Below are 16,614 nucleotides of genomic sequence, written 5' to 3'. Positions count from 1 at the left end.
TTTACTTCACTCGTGGTGATTTGATAAGGCTGGTTGATAAGGCTGCGCACTTCTAGATTGATAATGCTTGCGGCGCCCTGACCCAGTGGTCTGTGGTTCCATACTGTGCTCTACTTCGCTTTTTTAGTTTTTTGATCCTAATTCAACGATGTCGTTGCTATCATTGTCCCAGGCGAAAAGACAACCATTAATTAGGAATTTATCATACGTCAGCCTCACTTTTTCTTTCCTGTCACGATTTTCCTTGGTTCCATTCCACAGCTTTTTTCCTTACCTCTCGGACACTTTGTGAAAAATCTTCGCTGATTGAACAGGTAGATGCTTTAAGTTTAGAACACTCCTTTAAAATGTTCACCTTATCACGGTAGTCTAGTAACCTAAAGATCACAGGTCTATCTTTGCCTCCATTGTCGGCCTTTCGCCTACCGTGCCGATGTATTTTTCAATACCTGAAGCCGTCACGTTTAGCTTATCTTCAAGAATATCTTTTGTTACTATAGTCTAAAGTTGTTCGTCAGACTCTTCTTCTTGTTGCACTATGCCAAAAACAATCAGGTTTGATCATGGGCTTCAATTTTCTAAATCACCAATTTTTTTGGTCATTAAGGACAGCTGTTGCTCCAATTCAGTTACATTTTTTCACATTCCATGATTTTTCATTAAGGCTACCTATCTCTTCCAGCTTCTTTTCAATACCGTTGAGCTTCTGGTTCGTTACATTTTTTTCCTTTTTTATTTCCTGTATGTCGGCCGCAATCAATTTCAATTGCTCCTAAACCGAATTTCTTGGTCCGGGGTTTGCCTCGATATCGCCCCCCAGGAGCAACAATAACCGCAGTGAAACACTTAAACTACACATCCAGTCAAGCACGGGTCGTGGGCATGGCAGCAAAGAAGGCAAACATTGCTGCTATGAAAGCATTTCCCGAAGCGTTTGCTCAACTGGATAAAGAAGACAAATGGGTTTGCAGCCTTCATCCTGGTATTGCCGCCACGCCCACTGCCGCGTGCTTCGTGGCACGCCTCTTTTATACAGTCCGGTGTTCCTGCTGCGATGCTCCTGCCGCTTCCGTAGACGAAGCAGTGGCGCCTCTGGGAAGGCTGTGGTAAAAATCTTGTAGTACGGCCTCTTCTTGGAATCTTGGAATACTTGACGTGACGACGGGACCGATTCAAGCAGCCGTACTGTCCGATAACGGTGGGCAGTATAACGTCGGTGGCTGCCGCAACAGCAGGGGAAGCAATCCGACTAGAACATGGATAAAGAAGACAAAATGGTTTGCTGCCCTCATCCTTGTGTTGCCGCCGCGCCCACTGCCGCGTGCTTCGTGGCACGCTTCTTCTATACAGTCCGGTGTTGCTGCTGCCGATGCTCCTGCAGCTTCCTCCTCCCTTCGGGACTGTGCGCTGGCACACGACACATAAGCGAACAAAGCGCTTAACGTCACTCCGAACACCAGACCAAAAAAACTCCTTGGTTATTCTAGACACCGTTTTTTGAACACCCTGCTGTCCGGCCATAATGTCATGTCCTAAGCATAGCACTGTCTCGCATATCTATCGGTAACACCAGCTGTCGGACCCGCCTCCCTGCGCTAACAATGCATTCCCTGTGCAGAAGACCACTTAACAATTTATACTCGAATGACGTACGACTCTTTTTTCTTTTCACTTTTTCCCCAACTCTTTCGAAACAGGCTTTCAAGCTCAGGTTTTGCCTTTGCCTAATTGCAATTTCGCACGGTGTTACGCTCAGGCACCTAGTAACAGGAGTAGAGAGCGGACGCTGCGTTGCTCGGGCTGTCGCTTGAGCTCTTATCTCCTCTGACGACGAGAAACTGACTGCACCCGTCTGAGCTGTCGTGGGCCTTTCCTCCTTTGGATATTCTTCAACGTCGAGCATCCTCTCCTAGGGATTGGGGTGTTCGTCACTTCTTGCACTCGTAATGTTTCGCAAGATGAGTCATAGATGGGTTGCTCTACGCATTTTTACACTACCTGTCTAGTAAAATATGGCGTGGACAATAGAATCCAGGCTTCAGGTAGGAACCTTACTGTGCTATCTACAAGATTGACGGCTGACGCTTCCCCTGTAAGATCCTCGTCCTTCAACAGGCTTCTCCGAACCAAAACCGTGTTGGCTCCGTTGTCTCTAAGAACCAATATAGGATGGTCCCCTATTTGCTCAACCACCACCGGCATCGCTGCTTTCGACTTGGGTGTTGCACTCACCACCTCATTTCCCAGCGTTGTTTGCTCTCCTTTTAGCTGTGGAACTTCAGGTGGTGTTACAAGTTCTGCTCGAGAGTCCACAACGCAAGCAGCTCGGTCCTACGTTCTGTATCGGCACTCATGCAGAATATGACCCCTCCTCTTGCAACCTTGACACACAACCTGTGTTTTTTGGGCAGCGCTACTAGTCCGACAGTCAACTGTGCGGTGTCCGATCTTGCCACAAAGAAAACACCTTACTAGCGCCTTAGATGTACCGCCATATGCTCTTGGTTTTGTCGCATCTGTCTCCAAGACCTTTTGTTTTCCTCCCTTTCCTTTCTCATATTTATCAGGCCTTGAGCCTCGAAAAATTGGTCTGAAGTGTCGGAAAACTCTTCTAGTGAACACATCTTTCTTTCAGAAATAGCGCAAGCTTTGGACTTTAAGGTGCTAAAAACTGCTCTGTCACAGGATTGTCATGCACCCCTTCAAAACTCTTTTCTGTATTTGATATATCAAGCCACCTATCGAAATAATTTGTCAGCCTGCAGAAAAAGTGTTTAGCGGTTTAAGAATCCTCGAGTTTCGCGGTGCGAAATTTTTTGCAGAAGCCCTCTGACGTAAACCTAAATCGTTGAAGGAATGCCTTTTTGACTTCCTTGTAGCCCATGGATTCATCAGCAGGCATCCTTCCAAACACATTCAGCGCTTCCCCGACTAAACGCATGCTCAACTCCGTGGTCCATTCACTACGCGCCCAGTCGTGCCCCAAAGCTATCCGCTCGAATGATTGCAGATATGCGTCCAAATGATCTCTTTTGTCATCAAAAGGAACCATCAGCTTTCTTGGATAAACTCATGCCGATCTAAGATATTCTCTACCCGCTAAGAAACGCTGATTACGGTCCGTGATCTCCTCATATCCTCCCTCGACATTCGCCTGTTTCCACAAAAGAAACTCCTTCTTTTTTTCTATACTTCTTTTCTCCTGTTATTGTGCTTCGCGAGCTCTTCTAGCCCCTCGCTCTTCTACCTCGGCAGCGTCTGCGCGTGCTTGCGCCCTTTTCTCTCTCTGCCTCTTTGCCTCCTCCTCATAGAGACGCATCGGCTCTTCCTTGCTTAATCACAGCTTGGGCGTCAGTTTTAACGCTTTGGCCAAATCCATCCTTTCTGCTGTCGAGAGATCGGAAAGATAAGACACAAAGCAAAAAGAAAAAAGGAAATGAACCATGCTACAGGCTCGCCACTTATATTTGTCACGGAGGTCCCCGGATAACACTCGGACCGAAAGAACGGACTAGGCGACCGGTGGTCCGCACAGGCGCACACTAATACACCCTACGTGACACAAACGCTAGTACACAAAACTAACAAAACACAAAACACAAAGGCTATCAATACACACGACCCGCGAACACCGCTACCAGCGTCTACTACCAGCGTTCTACTGTTAGCGGTCGGCGTTTGTGCTCACGGTTGGTTCGGTGCGGATGCGGCATTGTATGTGTCCAGTAGCCGGCGTCGAGATCTTGTTCTACGTACTGCGGCTGGCATCGCTGGCGGCGTCGCTGATTGCGTCGTACAAGCTCCCGTTCCAAGCGCACTTCGAGGTGATGGCGGTGTTGTTGGCGTTGGGGCACCACCCTGATGGGTGGCAACAGCACTGGAGACACTCCTAGCCGTAGCAGGTGGTAGTGTCCTACGTTGATTCCCCGGAATAGGCACAGGAAATGGCGGAAGTCCGCGGTGCGAAGCCGCAGAAAAAGAACTCACTGGAGCAGCAGCCGGCGTCGCTCTCTTCCAGCCGTAGCGTCCCTTACTCTCCGGAGCCTCCGCTTCTGTTCTTCTCCCCGTGCCTCTCTCTCTCTCCCTTTTATAGCCTTGGCGTTAGTCCACGTAATCCTTGTTCTCCTCTTCTCTTTCTTCTCTTCTATACCAAACACCTCTTCCCACCTCACTCAGTACTTCATCTTCTTTAGTCTTCGGTTAATCCACGTCGTACTTATCGGCAGCCTCTTCGTCTTCTTCAAACCTCTTTCCTTTATACTTTTCTTTCAGACTCCCTATTATATGTGACTTCTTTGTCAAACTATCCCCTCATTTCATTTGCCTTCTCTGCTAATTGCTTAACGAGGGTCGCGGTTCTGGCAATCTTGATGCCATAGATAGCTGTCACTGATCTCCCCGGAGAACACTCGGACCGAACGAATGGACTAGGCAGCAGGTGTACACACACAGACGCACATTTATTGCCCCCTACGTGGCACACACACTAGAACACAAAAAAAAAACTAACACATAACACAAAGGCTATAAATGCACACGACCCGTGCACACTGCTACCAGCGTCTACTATTAGCGTTCTACTATTAGTTGTCGGCGTTCGTGCTCACGGTTGGTTCGGTGCGGCTGCGGCGTTGTATGGATCCTGTAGCAGGCGTCGAGGCGGCGTTCGGCGTGCTTGGGCTGGCGTTGCTGGCGGCGTTCGACGTGCTTGGGCTGGCGTCGCTGGCGGCGTCGCTGGCTGCGTCGCACAAGCTCCCGGTCCAAGCGCCCGTGGAGGTCATGCCGGTGTTGTTGGCGTTGGGGGCACCACCCGGATGGGTGGCTACAGCGCTGGAGACACTCCTAGCCGTAGCATGTGATAAAGTCTTCCGTTTACTCGCCGGAACGGGCTCGGGCAAGGCAGGAAGTCCACGATGCGAAGCCGTAGAACCCGAGCTCACCGGAGGAGTAGCCGCCCTCGCTCTCTTCCAGCCGAAGCGTCCCAGACCCGCCGGAGCCTCCGCTTCTCTGTTCTTGCCCCCCCCCCCCCCCTCCCGCGCCTCCCTCTCCCTCGCCCTTTTACAGCCTTGGCTTTAGTCCACGTAAGCCTTGTCGTCGTCTTCTTCTTCTCTTCTCCACCAATCATCTCTCCACCTCACCGAATGCTTCATCTTCATCTTCTTTATTCTTCGGTTAATACACGTCGTCTTCTTCGCACCTGTTTGCTTTAAAATTTAATTTATGCTCCTTAATATATGTGACAGTAGCATAAGAGGGTTCTCGCAGAGTTTCCGCCCTCGCCGTTAGATGACGTTTTACGTCACACTCGCAGTATTAAAGACATGCTACATCCACTGCTGTGGACGAGGGTGGCGCTGGTGGACACTCTCAAGGTTTGCTTACACGCAAAATATAAATACCCACGAAAGCAGCAGATTGGGCATCTGTTCCCGTAGTTCAGTTGATAGAGCACCGGACGCGATACTCGGAGGTCGTGGGTTCAGAACCCACCACCGGCATGGTTGTTTCTTCTGCTGTTCTTTTAATTTTCTTTAAACCAATTGATTGGCGCTAAATTAAAAAAAAAGGAAACATTCCCCTGGCACCTCGGTTTCGTGACTGTTGGCTTCCTTAATATGTGTATACATATTTCAGGAAGCAAAATTCGGCAGTCGTTTTATCTTCTAATAAAAGTATTCCTTCATTGGGCAGTAATTATATGGTGTAGGAACAGCGCTAAGAACAGAAGTCAAACATGGAAGCACAGGGACGGGCGCTGTGCTTCCATGTTTGACTGCTCTCCTGTTCTTAGCGCCGTTCCTACACCATGCAATACCAACGAGCCCGTGAACTCGCTCTCCTAAAGTAACTATATATATATATATATATATATATATATATATATATATATATATATATATATATATATATATATATATATATATATATATATATATATATATATCACATTGTCCACAGGCCGAACAAAGCGATAAATAATTCTAAACTGCCGCGCTCCTCAGTTCTTTCATAAGTAGAATTCGTAATTGAAAACACCGTTTTTTTCACATAATTACCCGTAAATTATACCAAATGCGTCGCTAGTAAACATGCTGAATGCAGACGGCAGACAGAGAGTGAAGCAGGTTCATTGCGACGCAGCATTAAAGAGCCCTGAATCTCCTACGCCAAATTCACGAAAATCATCTGGTGCGTCAGCTGGTCCAAAGGTAGTAGAAACGTCACCTTTGGGAAGAGAGGAGTATACTTGGTGAGGCAGCCTATTTCGGCATTAAAGGCTTCCATTAGAATACGGACAACCTACTGTCGATCTGCACTGCGTCTGTCAGTGGAACTGCTGCTTGGCAATGACCCAGCATCTAAATTTCTATGCCGTCACACTCAGGAGTAGATCTACCTTACTGTGATATGCGACATCAGTCACCAGGTTCAAAGCCTAAGCGACACATACAGACGCCTCACTTGTTACGCAGTGCTCGCTCTCAATAGAGCCCATCGGCTCCAGCGGCCATTGGTCTTCCGGTTCTTGAAGCAAATCCGGTGCGTGTCACCATGTGGAGCTCTACAGTATCTTTTCACAGGAAAACCAACAAGTTCTGCCTTGGTTATCTGTTACGTGGTTGCGTATCAATGGCCTCCACTTGACGGAGTTACTTCATACACACCGAGCGCAAAAGTAGGGTTCGTCCTTGTGTAGTACTCAACCATGTAACTCGGACAGCTGCCGTATAAGTGCTTAAGGGCACAGGGTAAGGTAAAATTAGAAAAAAAATCGTTTTTTTTTTCTTTTGGAATTTTAGAAGTTCAATTCTTTTTACACATGTTCCATGATAGCACTTTCCTCAGAAAGCCATATTTACGGCTGAAAAACGCTTTTTCCGAAACCAAGTAGTGAGCGGCCATGCCCCCTTTCACGATTAACGTCAATTTTTTCAACCAAAAAGTCCACCACCTGATTTCAAAACTTGTCTAAAATCAGCTACATATAAAAAATTGTCTGGCAACTATTGTACAGCTCCTCTTTTTTAGCCAAGACAATCCTGAGACGCTTTGCACGTTTTTTTCACGTTTCTGCAACCTTCATGCAGCTGCGTTCGAGTGCTATCCCTTTCGATCAGTATTGAAAATTGTGCCGGTGTTGGTTGCTGCTGATAAGTTGAGATGCCCAGGGCAAAGAAGGCCTTCGTCAGGCGTGAATTTCACGGCAACCGCTACGCTCATCGTGAAAAAGCAAAAGGATGTCCACGACCGAATGAGATCCCGAATGCCGAACGCGCCAGCTCCTCGACATCGAAGCTTTCAAGATTTTCTCTGTGCTTCCAGGAAGAGGATGTGCTACAGAGCAGCAGCCAATATGCCTTAATGGACATGTACGGCATTTGTGCCGGAATTACACAGATTTGTGTGTGCAGAGAGTGCGGTGGAAGTGTTGAGCTCATCGAAATTGTGACAAAACGGGTAGGTGTTGCAAGCGTTTACAGTTTGAACTGTGAAGTGTGTAGTGCCGCACAACGATTTGAGACGTCTAAGAAAACTACTTCTGGCCTCTATGAAGCCAACCACAGGTTAGTGTATGCCTTGAGGTCCATTGGTAAGGGAATGGCTGCAGGAAATATACTCTGTGCTATGCTAAACCTTCCTAAGCCGCCGACAAAGTTTGCGAAATACAATCAAGAGCTTCTAGGTCACATCGAAGCTGCTGCTCAGAAGTCGATGAAAAGGGCAGCTGGCGAAGCTGTGCAGCTGAATGAGGGGGATAAAGACATCGCAGTTGCTCTTCATGGAAGCTGGCAGATGCGAGGCCATACTTCCAATAACGGCATAGTCTCTGCGACCAGTGTAGACTCTGGGAAAGTTCTGGATGTGGAGGTTTTGTCTAAACGTTGTCCAAAGTGCAGCATCAAGGGTACAAACAGTGACCCCCTTCATAAAGAGGTGTGCCAAAGCAACTACCAAGGCACCAGCGGTGGAATGGAAGTCGCAGGAGCACTGAAAATTTTCGACAGGAGTGAGGAGCTTCACGGCGTTCGATACGTCAAATACCTTGGGGATGGTGACAGCAAGGCTTTTATGGCTGTGAAGGCACAAATGCCATATGGTGATTCCGTTGAAATATCCAAGGTTGAGTGCATAGGGCACGTGCAAAAAAGGATGGGCACAAGGTTACGAAGGCTAAAAAAAAGGAAACAAAGCAGGAAAACTCTCTGATGGAAAGAGCCTCTCGGCCGAGGCCGACTGACTGATGCAGTAATAGACAAGCTCCAGACGTACTATGGTTTGGCCATCAGAAGAAATGTAGGAAACCTGGGTGAAATGCGAAAGGCCGTTTGGGCAACCTTCATCCACTTATCGGCCACAGACGATGACCCATGCCATGGACTTTGCCCAAAGGGACGTGATACGTGGTGTGCCTTCAACAGAAGTCAGTCAGAGGGCAAGCCATTTTTCCACAAGGAGAGTTTCCCTGCATCTGTCTTGGAAGCTATCAAACCCATTTATAGGGAGCTATCGAAGGCTGAGCTCCTAGAGAAGTGCCTGCATGGGCGAACTCAAAATGCAAATGAGTAGTTCAACCATGTTGTTTGGGAACGCGCGCCAAAGAATGTGTTTGTTAGGCTTCGGACCCTACGGATGGCAACACTGGATGCTGTTCTTTCATTTAATGATGGTAGCATCGCACGGGCCAACGTTTTGAAGGCGTGTGGATTGAACCCAGGGAGCAACACCATCAAGTGGCTGAGGGAAGCTGACAATAAGCGCATGTACTTTGCGGACCGAGCAACACGACAGCTTACAAAAGAGGCCCGACAGTCAAAACGACAAGCCGAAAAGCGAAAAAATGACGGCGACAGTGACTACGAAGCAGGGGGCTATTAAACCAATTACTATGGAGCCGTTTTTGCGAATACAAAATGGTTTCTCACATCTTTTTTCTCTTTACGCTCTATTATCTCAAAACAGTGTTTTTTCTTACAAAGGTACCATTATTTCCAATGCCTTTCAAGACAGACGGCTGATTTCTTTTTCCAATCATCTACATAAGTGTTGCCAACTACTGAACTAGAATTAAGCAATTTCACTGAGCAGTTATTCTGTTATGAATTTTGAAATGCGCAAAGAAAGGCCAGATTTGTGTACTACCGGAAAAAATTTTATTAAAAATCGAATTTTCAACACATTTCAAATATTCAAGTTCAGTAGAAAGAGCACAAAATTTAGCAAACAATGATTTATGTATTATTAGGCTACTGTTATTAGTTAGTGAGAAACATGTACCTCAACATGGCCTAAAATGCATGGGAAGTATAGAGCTTACCCTGTGCCCTTAAGCGACAGAGACCATGTAATCAGTACACCCACCCCAATCTTTAACTAGCTTGCGCGACACTCCCGTTTTCTGTCGCCCAGCACCTTGTCGCGTATCAAACTTGTGGAAAGGTCATCATTACGCAAGGGCTTGGTGAGCCTCTGGTTAGACTGATTTTTTTCCAAGTTACTGCACTGTAACGCACGGGAGCACAGGAAAAGAGGAAGTTGTGCGCTATAGTTAAACATTTGGGCGGCTGTACTCCCAGAAGCACTGGAAGAGGCAAAGCCGTAAGCGGGGCCACACGCAACTTCATAAGAAGCAAGCATGCTTGTCTATGAATGTGCGAAATGGCCTAGACTTCAGCACTATATACAAGTCGACTTGCATCGCAAACTTGATGTACTTTCGGGACGCCGGGTAGCTTCCTTCCGCTCCCGTTGACATGCGGGATTGCAAGCGCTTCAGTTTTCTGGAGCTGTCTGACCTACTCATCGCATTCGTAGCGGAGGCGTTCGGGGATGGCCAGGCTGCAATCGACTGCATGTGACCAAATTTTTATGAAGAAGATGCACATTGAAATGATGAAAGGGCTAAGAAATCCCACTTTAGATTTTGGGACCAAATGTTTAAAACAGGTAACAAGCGGGGTCCTTAATACAGAACTTTACGGTAAGCAAAAAGAGTAATTAATACGTGCACCATAGCAAACTATTGCCTGCAGCAGGTCCGCAAAGCCGTGCCCGCGGGTGTCAGAGCGAGCTGCCTGGTTTTTCTCTGGCTTGAAGCCAAGACGATGCAAAACATGTAGTAGCAGCTCTAGCGAGCAAGATTTTCTCGAATGAAGCCATACATTGTAATTTCCTCTGAAAGTTTTTTTTTTACTCTGGTGACGACGTGGAGAAAGCAAAGAGCGTTTCTTCGTGGGGAGCACGGTTGCCTTAAAACACACTGAATCGGTTACTTGAAGTCGATATCTAGCGTGATTTGTTGCCCGGAACAACGACTGCCTCTTCAAGATTAGTCAAATGGACGCCATAAAACTTACATCTACTCCCTCAGTCGCGGGCACGCCTGTTTGTTTTCTGGCGACATGTGTCGCTTTTTGGCTCCTCACGCTGGCGGGAAAAACTTCCCGTATTGCGAACTCCTTAAACTCTAAGGACAGGAAGTGTCATAACCTATGATTTTCGTTTTTCTCTTCCCAGATCCGGATCCACCGTCGAATATTTCCACAGTCGGAAGTCCCCATTATTGACACTTCTCCGCTGGGATGCGCCGAGGATTGCGACGGGTACCATCGATGCCTATTGGGTGAAGGTTTGCGACGACTTTACCACATGCTCTGAGAATACTGCCTATGCCTGCAAGCTCTTTGAGACACCACAGGCCTCATTGGAATTCGCTACTACAGTCAGCAATGATTATTGCGTTTTCATCACGGCCACTGCGCGATGCGGCGGGGACGTCCTGAGAAGTCGGACTGCTACTGTAGAGGTCAAAACTGCTTCCTTCGGTGAGAGTCTTGTTTTTTTTCTGTTTGATTATCTTTTCCTTATGACGTTTTTCTTGGAGGGAGGGGGGCGGGTTGGGTGCGGACGGGACAGTTGGAAAATAGGAAAACAAAATTTAACTTTATAGATTTCCAGCTATAGTTTTGTTTGCTTTATGCTTCATCTGCATTTAGACATCTTTCAGACATTTCTTTTATACATTTTTAGACGCTTAATTTTTAAACATTTTTAGACATTTTCACCTTATTTACACGCGTTTGGAAAATGCGGGTATTGTTCAAAATTCTATTTGCGAAATAATATTTGTATATTATAAACATCTGACGACTAATTCAGTTTCAGTATTATTGTAAAGAATCCGCACATCACACTCTGCTATCAAAAAAAAAGCATTGCATGCTTCATATTCGCATTTATTAACTCAGTTTTGTTGTTTTCATTACTTAATTATGGCCATATATACAAAATGATCAAAAGAAATTTTAGAGGTTTCTTACCGTTCATCAAGGATCATTTAATTTTCGTGTTCATTACATTCACATTAGGCCAGTAAATGAGTGCCTCTAAGACGAATGTGGGAATTAAATCAAGAACTCTTCGCCCGTTATAGTTGTGGTGAGGGGATAAGACATTCTTGTGAATAGCTTCTCGCGATCTACTATGGCGTTAACCTTTTTTTTTTTTACTGAAATGCATGTACTCTACCACAGCAGTATTTGGCATGGCCTCTGATCATAATTGCTGTGGTCAGAATGTTGTTAAGGAAGTGCTATTTTTGAATTGAACATTTCATGATTTAATAGAGGAGACGTATGCACAAAACCATTTTAAAAATAATAAAGGCATAAAATAATAAAGGCATATATATATATATATATATATATATATATATATATATATATATATATATATGTGTGTGTGTGTGTATGTATGTATGTATGTATGTATGTATGTATGTATGTATGTATGTATGTATGTATGTATGTATGTATGTATACACACACATGATGAGGAGAACGAGGTGAATGCGTCTCGGGCTCGGCAAGCGGACGCAAGCTGGATTCAGTCGGCCGTGGTGGTCTGAATAAACCACCGGTCGTAACATCTCGGTGGAGGTGCGGGGTAAATGCCTTCACAAGAAAAGACGTATGCCCCTACTCTCGAATTGACGATGCTATCGACTGCCTTTTTTCATCCTCCTACTTCTCCTCTATTGACCTCCTTTCGGGGTATTGGCAACTCCCTGTGCATCGTACAGACAAGGAAAAAACAGCGTTTATTGCAGCTCAAGGCCTTTATGAATTTAATGTAATGTCATTAGGCATTAGTAATGCGTCCGCCACCTTCGAGAGATTTATAGACACTATACTTCGTGGTTTCAATTGGGAAATATGAATGTGCTACCTAGACGATGTTTTCATTTTCGGAAAGACGTTCACTGAGCACAACGACCGGTTATCTCTCGTCCTGGACTGTATGCGCAAAGCTGGTCTGGTGCTTAACTCTAAAAAGTGCCACTTTGGTGCGCGTCAAGCGTTAGTACTTGGACACCTCGTTGACAAAGACGGCGTCAGACCTGATCCTGCCAAGACTGCAGCTGTCGAGTTGTACAAGCCACCGCAGTCTGTCGAAGAGTTCCGAAGTTTATTGGGTTTATGCTCATACTTTCGGCGCTCTATTCATCGCTTTGCGGACATTGCACACACCCTAAGAGGGCTGCTTCAGAAGGATACGGCTTTCAAATGGACCGCAGAGTGCGAGTCCGCCTTCCGCCAACAAAAATTCCTTCTCACATCCCGCCCTGTACTTCGACACTTCAATCCCTCCGTGCCCACAGAGATTCATACCGACACCAGCGGTGTTGGTCTCGGCACTGTGCTCATCCTGCGCTGCGACAACGCACAGCACGTAGTTACGTATGCAAGTCGCTCGCTCAGTAAGCCACAGCGTAATTATACGGTCACCGAGCAGGAACGCCTCGCCGTCGTCTTCGCCGCTCAGCGTTTCCGTTCATATTTATACGGATGCCGGTTCACCACCGTAAGCAACCATCATGCCCTCTGCTGGCTCGTTAACCTTTGTGACCCGTTTGCGCGTCTTGCACGGTGGGCTCTCCGGCTACAAGACTTTTACTACACAGTCGCCTACAAGAGCGGTCGCCCGCACGCTGACGCGGGATGTCTTTCGCAGTTGCCCCTTCCTGAGACGGAGTCTAACATCCATAACTTCGACCACTGCGTCGCGTCAGTGTCATCGTTTATTCTTGATTTCACCACATTCAAAGCGGAACAGCACAAAGATTATACACTGCAGTCTCTCATTGCGGAGGCTGAAGACACATCCGGTGCAAACCATTTCTGTTTGCATTGCATGGTGCATGGTTCATTTCGGTGTCAGATGGTCTATTATGGAAGAAAAACTATTCATCTACAGGCCAGCGCTTCCTCCTGATGGTTCCGAAGAGCCTGTACACCTCTGTCTTAGAGGCCTTGCATGAGGGCGCTACATGTGGACATCTAGGGTCGGCGCGCACGCTCCACTGTATCTAGGCCCGCTTCTACTGGCCGAAAATGCCGGCTACGACTGAGTGGTTTGTCCCCAGCTGCACTCATGGTAAAGATTACAAGCGCCCAACTAGCGTTGCATCTGGTTAGTTTCACCCTGTGACTCCACCTGCCGTACCGTTCGACCAAGTGGGTATAGATCTCCTGGCCACATTTCACAAGTCCTAACATGGGAACCGCTGTATAGTGGTTTCCGATGATTACCTTACTCGATATTGCGAAACAGCAGCCCTGCACCCATCTAGAGTGTATGATGTGTCCCCTTTTATGCTGCGCTCCATAGTTCTCCGTCATGAACTCGCAAAATTTATCATCAGTGACCGTGGTCGGCAGTTCACCGCCGACGTCGTGGAGCAGCATATCCGTTCCTGGGTATAGCATTTTTACCATTCCTCTCATTCCCATCCCCAAACAAATATGCTAACTGAGCGCACGAATTGAACGATTACTAACATGCTATCAATGTACATTGATTCAAAGCACAAAAACTCGGACAGCGTTCTGCCGCTCATCACCTACGCTTCCAATACCGCGCGCTATTAGACTACTGGCTTCAGCCCCTTCTGTTTACTATATTGTCACGAAGTGGTGTCGGCAGTCGAAGCAGCGATGAAGACGGACAAAAGTGTCTTCTAAAAGAAAACTGTTTATTGGGCTGACTTGCACCCAAAATGGACTGAATCACTCGGTGGCGGCGAAGCGACAAGCGTGCTCGGCGGTCGTCGGACAGAATGCCCGCCGCTGTCGGCCGTGCTCAATTTAAAGCTGATGGCGAACATTCCATATAAAGCGTGCAAAGTTACAAGAACATTCCAGAACAACGTAGAATCAGCTCTGCCTGGCTGCGACCAATGGAGATAAATCTAGTGGCGTCTTGTGTCGCAAACAAAGCGATAAAGTGGTGTGGCGGCAGATTTTAAAAACGAACAAATACTGCAAATACTGGCGGCATTACTCCCCTCTCAAAGAAGCATCGACCCGATGCATCAAAACAAATACTGCAACTAGTTAGAGAAAAACGCATCTCGCGAAAATAGAGCAAAGAAATGCAGCGGCCTTTAGCGCGCAGCCACGCCGCGGTGGCTCAGTGGTTAGGGCGCTCGACTACTGATCCGGAGTTCCCGGGTTCGAACCCGACCGCGGCGGCTGCGTTTTCATGGAGGAAAAACGCTAAGGCGCCCGTGTGCTGTGTGATGTCAGTGCACGTTAAAGATCCCCAGGTGGTCGAAATCATTCAGGAGCCCTCCATTTCGGCACCTATTCTTCCTTTCTTCTTTCACTCCCTCCTATATCCCTTCCCTTACGGCGCGGTTCAGGTGTCCAAAGATATATGAGACAGATACTGCTCCATTTCCTTTCCCCAAAAAACCAATTATTAATTATTTAGCGCGCATATTACGGCTTCAGGCGGACTACATGGACAACTTCTTGTCGTACGCGGCGTCGCTAGGATGCAGTCGTTGCGTCAGGAATCACTTCATAATCTAGTTCACCTAGCCGACGAAGAACCTTGTACGGGCCGACAAAGCGGCGCAAAAAATTTTCACTCAATCCACGGCGGCGAATGGGCGTCCGCACCCAGACTTGGTCTCCTGGTTTGTATTCCGTGTTGCGTCGTCGTAGCTTGTAGGCTCTGGTGTCGGACCGCTGCTGATCTTTGACCCGTAATCGGGCAAGCCTTCGAGCTACTGCGCGTTGAAGGTAGGCAGCAACGTCGACGTTCTCTTCTTCTGTAATGTTGGGCTGCATGGCGTCTAGCGTGGTCGTCCTCCCTGCCTTGGACGAGCCTAAAAGGCGTCATCTGGGGGGTCTCCTGCACTGCGGTGTTGTAGGTGAAGACGACGTAAGTTGGGATGACATCCCAGTATCGACATACATGGCGGGCATATCGGCGATGGTTTTGTTCAGGAGCTCGGTCAGTCCGTTGGTGTGCGGGTGGTATGCAATTGTCCTCCGGTGGCTGGTTTGGCTGTAACGCGGAATGGCTTGCGTTAGTTCCGCCGTGAATGCTATTCCTCTAACGTGATGAGCACATCGGGGGCGCCGTGTCGAAGAAGAATGCACTCCACAAAAAATTTGGCTACTTCTGCTGCGGTTCCGTTCGGTAGGGCTTTTGCCTCGTTGTAGCGGGTCTGCTAGTTGGTCGCTATGATGATCAACTTATTTCCAGATGTTGACGCTGGAAAAGGGCCAAGCAAGTCCATGCCCATCTGCTGAAAGGGCCTTGAGGGAGGTTCAATGGGGTTCAGAAATCCTGCTGGTCGTGTGGGAGGGGTCTGTTGTCGCTGAAAATCTCGGCAAATTTTCACATAGTGTGCGACATCGGCAGACAGTCGGGGCCAGTAATACTTGTCTTAATTGCGGCGGAGGGTACGAGTAAACCCGAGATGTCCAGCTGTCGGCTCGTCGTGTGAAGACTGTAGAACTTCTTCGCGGAGAAAAGCAGGTACAACAAGGAGGTAAGCTGTTTTGCTCGCTGTAAAGTTCTTCTTCACAAGGACCTCATTCTGCACACAGAAGGAAGACAGTCCTCACTTGAATGAAGCGGGGGGTGAAGAAACCTTGCCTTCCAGGTACTCGATGAGGCCTTTTAGGTCGGGGTCCGAGCGTTGCTGCTGAGCAAAAGAGCTGGGATTGATGGTACCCAGGAAGGCGTCCTCATCGTCGTCCTGCGGCGGTGTATCTACAGGGGCCCGTGAGAGGCAATCGGCGTCAGAGTGCTTGCGTCCGGACTTGTAAACGACGGTGACGTCAAACTCCTGGAGACGCATACTTCATCGAGGGATTTGGCCAGAGGGGTCCTTAAAATTGGCAAGCCAGCACAGCACGTGGTGGTCGCTGACCACCTTGAACAGTCGTCCGTAGAGGTAGGGGCGGAATTTCGACGTAGCCCAGATGATGGCAAGGCACCCCTTCTCAGTTGTCGAATAGTTTGCCTCAGCCTTGGAAAGGGAACGGCTAGCATATGCGATGAATTTCTCCTGCCCGTCGCTTTTTTGAACGAGGACGGCGCCTAGGCCCACGCTGCTTGCGTCGGTATGAACTTCAGTATCGGCGTTTTCATCAAAATGCGCAAGGATCGGTGGGGCCTGTAAACGACGCTGAAGTTCCTTGAAGGCTTATGCTTGCGGCGCTCCCCATTTAAACGGCCGTCTGCCTTCGTCAGATGGGTCAGAGGCTCCGCGATGCGCGAAACGTTTTTCACAAATCGTCGGTAATATGCGCACCG

The 16,614-nt window shown here is 47.7% G+C and overlaps 1 protein-coding gene across 1 annotated transcript in view; it reads left to right on the top strand.

Moving 5' to 3' along the window:
- The window catches only part of LOC144103927 (uncharacterized), a 68,369-nt gene that overhangs the window by 25,528 nt on the left and 26,227 nt on the right, over window positions 1–16,614 (top strand). The window contains exon 3 of the mRNA XM_077636644.1: window positions 10,516–10,823. The gene's annotated coding sequence lies outside the window, so the exon portion shown is untranslated. The remainder of the gene's footprint in view (window positions 1–10,515; window positions 10,824–16,614) is intronic.

The sequence above is a fragment of the Amblyomma americanum genome, chromosome 9 (genome assembly GCF_052857255.1).
Source record: "Amblyomma americanum isolate KBUSLIRL-KWMA chromosome 9, ASM5285725v1, whole genome shotgun sequence".
NCBI classification, from domain to species: Eukaryota; Metazoa; Arthropoda; class Arachnida; order Ixodida; family Ixodidae; genus Amblyomma; species Amblyomma americanum.
The sequence above is the reverse complement of the archived record's forward strand: the minus strand, read 5'-3'. Positions and strand labels throughout refer to the sequence as shown.